The sequence below is a fragment of the Gavialis gangeticus genome, unplaced genomic scaffold, assembly GCF_001723915.1.
Source record: "Gavialis gangeticus isolate Ggan-Ray unplaced genomic scaffold, GavGan_comp1, whole genome shotgun sequence".
NCBI classification, from domain to species: domain Eukaryota; kingdom Metazoa; phylum Chordata; order Crocodylia; family Gavialidae; genus Gavialis; species Gavialis gangeticus.
Window position 1 is genome coordinate 23,729,247 of NW_017729027.1, and position 10,974 is coordinate 23,740,220.

Below are 10,974 nucleotides of genomic sequence, written 5' to 3' on the forward strand. Positions count from 1 at the left end.
GGAGAGCTGCCTCCAGCTGGTAAGTCTGGTGTGGTGGAAGTGGAGGGGGAAGGGGGAGGGGAAAGGGGAAGGGAAGGGCCCCTCTGGTAAGAGAAGCATGGGGATGGGACTGAGACTGGGGCAGGGGCTGGGGCAAGCCTGCCCAGACAGGGCAGATGGGTATGGCATAGAGCTGCAGTTCATCCAGGGTCACGAGAGGTAGGGTGGCTCCTGCCTCTGCTGCGTGCCACTTGGCTGGGAGCTGCTGGTCCAGCAGCTCATCCAGTGCTCGTCTGCTCATCCAGTGGCTTCTGCCACTGCTCCTGCTGCTCATATGGGAGGGCATGGGGTGCATGTGCCCCCCAGATATGTGTGGGTCAGGGTGAAGCAGACTGGGTCTGGGGCGGCACCAAGCTCTTCCTGGCGGGGCAGGGTGGGGCAGGATGGAGCTGCGTTGGGAAGGAGTTCTGGGGGGGAGCTGCAGTCACAAATTCACCATAGCCCTTTCCCAGCACACCCCCACCCTGCCAGGGAGAGCTTGGCACAACCCTGGGCCCACCCCGCTCCTCTCCATTCCACACAGATCTCAGGGCACACCCCACCCCATGCCCTTCCGGATGAGTGGTGGGAGCAGTGGCAGGGGCCGCCGGGTGAGCAAGCAAACACCGAATGAGCCACTGGACTAGCAGCTCCCAGCTGAGCAGTGCACAGTGGCAGGAGCCGTCCCCCTCATCCCCATGACCCCAGATGAGCCACGGCTCTGTGCTACGCCCACCCGCCTTGGCTGGGAAGTGTTTGCTCCTTGCTGCCTGTGCTGTGTTGTAGCTGTGCACATGAAAGGGTCATTTATCAGCCAAATTATTGGCCTGATATGACCAATCTCTGATATAGTACATTTTCTTTATATCAGTGCCTATCTGATATTGGACCGATGTATTGGTGCACCTCTTGTTATTGTACATGTTTGACTTTTAGAATATAATTTGGTATTTTTCTGGTTCAGAGATGGAAAAAACCTTTGCTGAAAGGAGTATTTCCAGGGAGCAAGGGGAGGGACTGCTGGTGGCAAAGGTGAGGAATCAGGGGGTGGAATGTCTGGTCCCAAGATGGCAACCAGGGGGCGGGCCAACTTTCAAAGCGCAGGGCTACCCATGCGGCCCTCAATGGCTTGCCAAAACTCAGTAAGCAGCCCTCCCCCTTTAATAATTGCCCGCCCCTGTTTTACATCCTGTTCATATAAAGACTCACCAAATCTCTAGCTAGCTTGCTGTTTCTGATTATTGAACAGTGTTCCTTATAGGACCTTTAAAAAAATGAATTATGTAGTTTTAAATGCATTACACTATGGTGTAACTGGCAGATCAAAGAGAATAAGTATTTCTGGATTTAAAAAAAGAAGCTATCAGAGTACAACAAGCTGAAGGCTACTGAGTTAATTAAATGGTTTGATTATATTATGCAATAATTATTTTTATTTTAATAATAGTTCTTATTAACATTAATTTGAAATGTAATTTTTAATTTATCCCACGTATGTAGTGTCATCAATCTAGAGTGTGCTATCCTTAGTTCTGTTTAATACTACCTGGGCATGTCTACATGTGCAATTAATGTTAAATACTTAAAACACAGAATCAGAAGATGTTTATGAAAATTTAGGATTTAGAACTCCTGCTGTTTCAAACTCCCTTCCACATCCACAATATAACCACAAGAACTAAACAAGATAGGGACAAATTCTCCAAAAGTAGTTTACATTTTTGTAATCAATTCATTTTTATGTAAAGAAGCACTTTTCTGGGTAACTAACTTACTTATGTTCATCCTAAGTGAAAACTGTGTGCCTATTGCTGAAAGAAACACAATAGTCTAGTGGACAAAGCACAAAGTAGGGAACAATTTAATAGGATCATAGGGCAGTAGGGGTGGAAAGTACTTCATCAGGTCATCTAGTCCATCCCCCTGCTCAGAGTAGAAGCATCTCTGGCTAAACCATCGCAGCCAAGTGTTAGTCCAACTTTCTCTGGAAAATTTTGAGGGATGGAGATTCTACAACTTCTCTATGTAGCCTGTTCCAGTGCTTGACCACCTTCATAGCCAGAATATTTTTCCTAATATTCAACCTAAATTTTCTCTGCTATAGTATGAAATGATTGCTCCTAGTCCTGTCCCCTACAGTTAGAGAGAAAATTTAATCTCCACCCTTTTTATAATCTTCCTTCAGCTGCTTGAAATTTGTTATCAAATCCACCTTAGTCTTCTCTTTTCTATACTAAATAATCCTAGTTCTTTCAGCCTTTCCTCATAAATGAAGTTTCCAAGGTTTCTAATCACTTTAGTTGTTCTCTGGTGGACTCTGCAATCTGTTCACATCTTTGTTGAAGTGTAGAGCACAACACGGAACATAGTACTCCAGGTGGGGCTTCACCAGTGCAAAGCAGAAGTACTTCCCTGACTTGGAAGTTGCATTTCTGTAAATGCAACCAAGTATGCTATATTAACAGGGCTTTCGCTTGGAAACCTGAGAATTTTTTAAATCTGGTCTCTGCCACTGAATTTAATGTTTTGAATTTGCATACATTCAATGAGAAATGACTGAGGATATAGGCACACAAGCAGGTCATGGCAAAGCAGTGGAAACAGGGGAATTGCTTTGTTTCAGCTGCACTGTATTAACTGCCAGTTGTGCATGAAAGGTAAGCTGTAGTAGGTTAACTCTTGGGCTAGGGACAGAAATGACACATAAACAGGTATAAGTGATTGCGAACCAGTTGAAATCTGTAACATAACAGAAATTCAGTACATATAAACCATTTTCAAAATGGCTGAAATCAGTTTAAGATAAACCAGGGTGGAGATAGCATCAGATTCAACTGGTTTAGGTTAAATCAGTTTATTGAACTTCTGTCCAAGACTTCCTCCAGATGCAAGTTAATTTATAGTCTCCCAGCATCCCTGGATGCTTTGCATCTCCCCTACAAGTCCCCCTCACAGGGTGGACAGGATAGCCTTGGCCCAACTGCTCTAGTGCCCTCCAGCTTCTGGCCTGGGCCATTGCAGGCACGTGGCTGCATTTCTGGAATCAAAAGTGAATGTTTGTTTACTTGTTTATCAGCTCAATATGTACAGCTTAGACTCACCTTTGAGGACTGAATCGATTCCGTCTCAGATTATTTGACTGTCTGTACTTGGACCTGGTGAAAAAGGTAAACTGCCATGGCTTAACTTCTGTGTCTTTTTCCATGGACAGTTTACTTAGAAGCAGATGATGAACTACAAATCTCCACCTCCTTTCCTCACTGTAACTGCTTTGTATGCTCATGCCCTTATTTACCTCTCGCAATGCTCTTTTAAGACTGGTTATAATTAAGAGTATTTGATTATTAAGCTTAATAAAATGATTATGCTTATTAAGATATGCAAGGGAAAGTAATCCTGATGCCTGAGTTCTGCAACCCCCATTGAGCACCTTCCTATTACTACTTAGCATACCTATTTAAAGGTAGCTTTGCTGCTCTATGCTAAGTGGAAGGCACACAGTAGATTGCCACTTTTCAGTGTCTTTATCTAAAAGAAATAAAGAAATGAGTGGAGCCCAGAGTGGAGGGAAGCCAAATAATACAGAGTGACAGCCGAGTTTCACAAACTCCTGCTGGACTTGGTCCTTGCCACAGGTGATGACCTGGTGAGGGGTGTGCAGGTACCTGACCACCTGGGTGATAGTGATCATTGCCTGCTGGAATTTACTATCTAGTGAAGGGTGGTGAAAGCAAGCAGCAAGGCAGAGGTCCTTAACTTCAGGAGGGCTAACTTCTGTAAGGAAAGAAGGTTAGTAGGAGAGGCATTGGGGTCTTGGAATTTCAATGAGATGGGAGTCCAAGACAGGTGGTTGTTCCTCAAGGAGATGATCCTCCCAGCTCAAAGGGAGTCATTCCAAATGCGCACCAAGGGGCACAGGAGTGCTAAGAAGCCTCCATGGCTCAGCAAAGGCATCCAGGGATGCCTTAGGGCAAAAAAGGCATACATACAGTGGAAGCAAGGGGCTATCACCAAAGAGGATTACACCTCCATTGCTCAGGGCTGCAGGGAGGCTGTTAGGAAGACCAAGGCTGAGATGAAGCTAGGGCTAGTGACCAGAATTAAAGATAATAAAAATTCCTTTTTCAAATACATAGCTAGTAAGAAGGTGGCACCGGCAATCTGGTGATTGTGGCAAATGAAAAACCTGACCTCTTTAATGAATTCTTTGTCTCCATATTCCTGAACAGGGACCAGGACATTTCCCCAATTGTGGATGGACCCAGAGGAGGCACCGCCATGCCTAGGGTCAGGAATGACCTATTTAGGGAACTTTTGGAGTGGCTGGGCATATTTAAATCAGTAGGTCCAGAAGCTCTTCGCCTGAGGGTGCTGAGGGAATTGGCGGGGATCATAGTGGGGCCCCTGGCACAGCTCTATGAGCACTTGTGGGGCACTGGCCAGGTACGAGAGGATTGGAAAATGGCCAATGTGGTCCTCATTTACAAAAAGGGGAGAAAGGAGGACCCTGGTAATTATAGGACAGTCAGTCTTACCTCAGTCCTTGGGAAGACCTTTAAGAAAATTATCAAGGAGCACATCTCCAAGAGCCCAGCAGGGGAGGTAATGCTCAGGGGAAACCAACATGGGTTCATGGAGGCCAGGTCCTGCCTAACTAACTTGGTTTCTTTTAATGATCAGGTCACAAAATCCCTGGATGAGGGTTTCGGGGTGGGTGCTGTCTTCCTGGACTTTAAGAAGGCCTTTGACATGGTTTTCCACCAAATTCTCTTAAAAAAAATTGGTGACTGTTGCATTGATGCCTACACAGTCAGATGGGTGGCAAACTGTCTAGATGGCCACACCCAGAGAGTGGTAGTGGATGGGTCATTTTTGACCTGCAGGGATGCAGGCAGTGGAGTCCTGCAGGGTTCGGTCCCGGGGCTTGTACTGTTCAACAACTTTATCATCGATCTCGATGTGGGTGTCCAAATTTGCTGACAACACCAAGTTGTGGGGCAAGGTTGGCATGGTGGAGGGGAGGGACAGAATCCAGCCAGATCTAGACAGGTTACAGAGGTGGGCAGATGAGAATAGGATGGAATTCAATGCAGACAAGTGCAAGGTACTACATCTAGGGAGAAGGAAGCAGCAATACACCTATAGGCTGGGAAACACCCTTCTTGTCAACATGGTGGCAGAAAGGAACCTTGGGGTCATTGTTGACTCCAGGATGAACATGAGCCACCAATGCGAGGAAGCAGTCAGTAAGGCTAACCCCACCTTGTCATGCATCTACAGATGCATCACAAGCAGGTCCAGGGAGGTGATCCTTCCCCTCTATGCAGCATTGGTCAGGCCACAGTTGGAGCACTGTGTCCAGTTCTGGGCACCGCACTTTAAGAGGGATGTGGCTAGCATTGAGAAGGTCCAGAGGAAGGCCACTCGCATGCTCAAGGGGCAGTGGGGCAGGCCTATGAGGAGAGGCTAAAGGGCCTGAACCTATTCACAAGAGAAGGCTGAAAGGAGATCTGGTGGCTGTTTACAAACTCAGCAGGGGGGACCAGTGAGAATTGGGGGAGGATCTGTTCCCCCAGGCACCACCTGGGGTTACTAGGAATAACAGCCACAGATTGTTAGAGGGAAGGTTCAGGCTGGACATTAGGAGACATTACTTTAAAGTTAAGGCTGCCAGGCTCTGAAATGGGCTCCCAAGTGAGGTGATACTTTCTCCTACCTTGGGGGTCTTCAAGAGGAGGCTAGAAAGGTATTTGGCTGGGGTGACAGGACCACAGCACCCATTCCTGCCCGGGGCCTGATGATCTGTTTAGGTCTCTTCCGACCCTAAGCACTATGAAATTATGAAACTCCAACAGGAGCTAATTTAAGCTTCCAAATCATAAGTTGGGCAGAACGTGAAGAACAGAGAGACAGGGACATTGCCTACAGTGAGTCAAAGTACCTGTGAGATGATAAATCTTTCCCACAGTCCATTGTGGACAATGCCTCAGTCTTCCATGTTTTGAGATTATTTATTTTTCTGCGATCTCTGTAAATGTGATCAAAATACACTTCATACTAACCAAATTTTGTCTGAAGGTAGACTGCAAGTTCTATTGATCATTAATTCTCTTATTTAGAAACAAATGGAATTGTATGCACAAATCATTTCTCTTTCTTTTCTCCTTCTCCTCAGGAGTAATCATCACCATCAACCTCTTTACTCAGTCACTGAGAAAGCCTACAACTGGCTGTTAGGAACTGTAAATTGAATTGCATTGCAGAATATGAAATATAAAGTCTCAGACAACAAAGGCTGACTGTAATTATATTCACATACAGAAAAACACCCAGGAAAATTTTAAAAGCGATACGTTAGAAAAACAAGGAAATTGAGTTGTGAATGAAACACTTCGTATGTCCTCTAATGCATATGTACCATTAGAAAATATGACATTCATTAATGTGATAGCCTGCTGAACTTAGATATTGGTTGAAGTAAAGAAGAATGTACATCATGCTATTTTATTGTTTTTTTCCTCCAATTATAAGGAAGTAATGTGGTCTGGTAGAATGTGTGCAGAGTGAGGTGCCAGAACATTCTGCTTCTTAATTGTCAGCCTGCCACTGCCTTTCATTTGTTGCATGAGTACGTTGTTTCACTTGTGTCACAGTTCCCCTCCTCGAAAATGGGAATTATCCATCTAAATTGCTTTTATAGCATTCATTTTCCTTTAATTTAGGACTTGCTGTTTCCATGCATTGGGGAAAGGGAGGGCAGGGGAGTTAACAATTTCAGGCAAATATGCCTGATGTGTTGTAGTTTACTGTAACTGCATATTCCGTTTGCTCACCATGCATGTTCTATCTCAGAATTGCCTTAGACTTCTACAGACTGATGTAAGTGGAAATTACATATTACTATTGAGAGAAGAATAAAACCCTTTGTTCCCAGAATTGAGTTGTTTTCTTGATATACACACACAACTTCAATTATTGTTATTGGAAGTTGTGTGCTGATATAGAGAAGAAGATTCCTAAAACACAGTGCATCTCATATATTTTAGTTCAGAGAATTTATTTGGTCTGTCAAAATACCCAAGGATAAGGGCTCCTCTGCACATGCAGGTAAAGGCACTCTTGGATTTAATGTGTGATCCACACAATTACACCCCCTGCCATACCATATATGCCTGGCAGGAGGCACAACTGTGGGGTCACAGATTAGATCTGATCAAGCCTTATTGAAAATGTCAGGGGAGCCCAGGATTGATTGTCAGATATTGCCATGCATACCTGGAAGGGCACTTTATTTTACCTCACTTAGTTGGACATACTAAGTGTTTGTTTTTTTAAATGTGATTCATACACTGCCATGGTGTTGCTCAATACTTAAGCCAATACTTAATCATGTTTGGTAGGGATGATAATGTATAGGTATTCCTTTTTTTGCTTCTTCTATGGAAGCCTCAGTTCATGGTGACCTTCATTTAACCAAGAAGGGAGGGTTTCTCCTTTGGATTCCATCAGTACTACCACTAAAATACAAGTGACGTGTATGGTCATTCCAAGGACTGACATTCTTGTATATGTCTCAGATAAAGACCTAACCTATTGTTTCTTTTTTATATATACTGTTTTATCAGCCACATACTCCTACTTTGTTCCTACCAATTTCTCACAATATATATTATTTTATTTGGGAGAAAGCTTGCAGATAGCAAGGTCTGTAGTGGATTATGTAATGGAAATTCCAATACAACCTGAACTATTATATCACAAATATAACATTATATTTAAAAGGAGACTCCATGCATTATTTATTTTGAAAGCAAGCAGTAGGTGGTTTGTTTTTATATAAAAAAGAAGGAAAATGCTTATAAAATAGCCTACAGTTATTGCTTATGGTACCCAAGAAATAATTACATCACAGTATAGCTGTATAGCTATAGTATAGCTCCAGTATAGCTTCATCACAGGAGTATAGACTTCTTTGTTGGATTCTGTTTTCTTGCACAATTTTTGTAGGGTTTGTATTTCATAAATAAGTTTTCCTAGCTCCTTTTTGCATTGATGCTGTGCAAAAATAGAGTATTAAAATGTTTTTGTCTGTCCTGTAAGTGAATCTTTAAAAAGTAGATTTCTCATGGAATTAGAGACCCTGATGACAATTTTACACTTATTTCAAGGTATTGTACTGTGTCCAATTGAAACTCATTAGTATTTGTTGGGTCAAATGTTGCCACTGAATGTGTGTGTGTGTGTGTGTGTGTGTGTGTGTGTGTGCAATTGACAATCAAGTCAATTCTTTGCATATTTATCAGGAAGCAAAACAGAATTCACTTTTCACAGTAATGTGAGCATTTTCAGAACTCCAAAAAAAAATATGTAGAAATCCAAGGCCTGATTCCTCTTCACCAGTTTACAATGGAGTTGTCATGCAAAATCAGTGCCTATTATGGTCATTTAGATTTCATGGTTTGAACTATAACATTACTGATGATAATAGCATGTCTTCAACATTAGCAAAGGTGGACCCTCTCCCAGTCTCAGTTTCCTGTGCCTTCCTCTGCTCACCTCCAGAGATCTGGATCACCAGAGCTCCCTATGAAGTATGTGGTCTGGGTGATTGTAATAAGCATTGCTGTGTGACTGCTCACAACGCATTCTAACTTTTAATATGTAAAAACATGTGCTAAGTGTCCTATATGACAGACCTTTAGATTCCCCAGGTGCTTCCACAAAACACAATATTGGCAGTTTCCAAGAGGTTTTAATCATGAAGAGACTGCAGCAGATATAATATACTTGGACTTCAGTAAGGCATTTAACAAAGTCCTACACAGCCTCCTCATAAACAAACTGGATAAATGTAGAATAGACAAAACTACTGTAAGGTGGAAACATAATTACCTGGCTTAACAGCTGTAAATAAAGGATAATTATAAATGGATTCACGTTGGGATGTGAGGAGTTTTTGTGTAGAACATGAAAGCAGTCTGCCCTGGGTCTGGTGCTGTTCAACATGCTTAATAATGATTTGGATGCTTGAATAGAAAGTGTCCTGAGCAAATTTTCAGACAACAGGAAACCCTGAGGATTGGAAATACACTGGGGGATAGGCCCAAGTACAGATAAACATTTTCCCAAAGGAAAATCAATACAATCTTTGCAGGTTTTTCTAAGCTGCATAGATTGAATCATTAATGAACGGAACTAACATCTATTCTTCAGCTGGGGAAGACAGAAATATGCTTGTACTGGTTGAGGTTAGAAGGCAGGGGATGCTCTCACTCACCTCCCAACATGTCAGATATTACTGAGGACACCTGAATGCAGCTGAGTGGGGGCCATCCCTCACTGGCTGCCCAGCACACACATCCAATCTCCTGCTGTCCCCTCCCTGAAGGGGGAGAAAAAGACCCCCCCACTCTCGTTCTGGCCTCCAACAAGCTGGGGTCTGCCCAGCTGAAGACAGAGGGGGCCTTTGCCACTGGGGATGTATCCCCATCCCTACCCAGTCAGGACAGCTGTACAACCTTGCCCCCTGCAAATTTCTGCCTCTGACCCACAGAGGTGAGGCAGAAACAAAGCCCCCATTCCCTCTCAGTCCCTGAAGCTGGGGTCTTCTCAGGTGGGAGTTCCCTGCACTCCATGGTGTTTCCCCCTATTTCTACCCAACTGGGTTGGCTCCATAGAAGAAAAGTTTGGGCCCTGGGGCTTGCATCATGTGGTGGGGATGGGAGTGCTCTGTAAAGGGAAGTATCAGCATTGGTGGATGCTAGTCCACCCACCCTGCAAAGGGGCATTAGCAGGGCCACAAAGCATCTTGGGATGGGGGACTGTGACCTAACTTGAGTCAGGAGGGCATCTGGAACAGAAGTACTATAGATATGTCTAACCTAAACTGATCAAATCTGATACTCTATGCATCCAGTTCTACCTTAAACCAAGTTCTGCCATTCTGAAACTGGTCTATGTGCATTGAACGTACGTTCTGTTACAGTTTTAGGCTGCTTTCCAATCACATATACCAGTTTATGTGTACTTTCTGTAGAGTAGCCTAGGAGTAGAATTCAGAAGGATCTTGATAGTTTAGAATGCTGGGGTAGACAAATGCAAGAAAAAAAAAGATCTTTGGGTATTGGTGAGTGATAGATTCAACATGAGTCTGAAATGTGAGGTGGCTGTTAAAAAGGTAAATGCAGTTTTGGGCTGCATCAACTGTAAGTGGACCTAGGAGGCGATAGTGCCACTCTTCTCAGCACTGATTAGGCCTCATCTAGAGTACTGTGTGCAATTATGGGTCTGCATTTTAAAAAAGAGAAATTAAAGAGGGTCCAAAGGCAGGTGACAAAAATGAAAAAAGGGTTTGGGAGACAAGTCATATGAGAAGGCATTTAAAGAAATAAGCATGTTTAATGATTAAGAGGGGAGATAATATATCCCTTTGAATATCTATAGAGTTGCCACAAAGAAGAGAGAGAACACCTTTTTTCACTCCCTAGAATGAGTAGGATGCATAGCAATGGCAATGAAATTTCAGCAAAGTGCGTTTAGATTGGATATCAGGAAAAACATTTTCATTTTTGCAACAGTAAAGCAGCAAAATAGTCTGCCTAAGGAAGTGTGAAATCACTTTCATTGAAGGCTTTTGAAAAGAAGTTGGATAAGTATTGGTCAGGGCTGATAGCAGTGCCTGGAGTGTGCTGTGAAGAACAACAGATGGAAGCACAGAAAACCTAAAAAGTGGACATTGGAAAGGACCATGATCAGCAGGAGAATGAAACAGAGTTCCACAAATGTCTTGGGGGACCAACAAGACACAACGAGATTCAAAAAAGGGAGGAAGGAGGACCCAGGAAACTATAGGCCAGTTAGTCTTATCATTGATCCTGGGTAAGTTTTTGAGAGAATTATCCTGGCACATGTCCATGAGGGGCCAGCAGGAGAGGTTATGCTTAGGGGCAACCAACA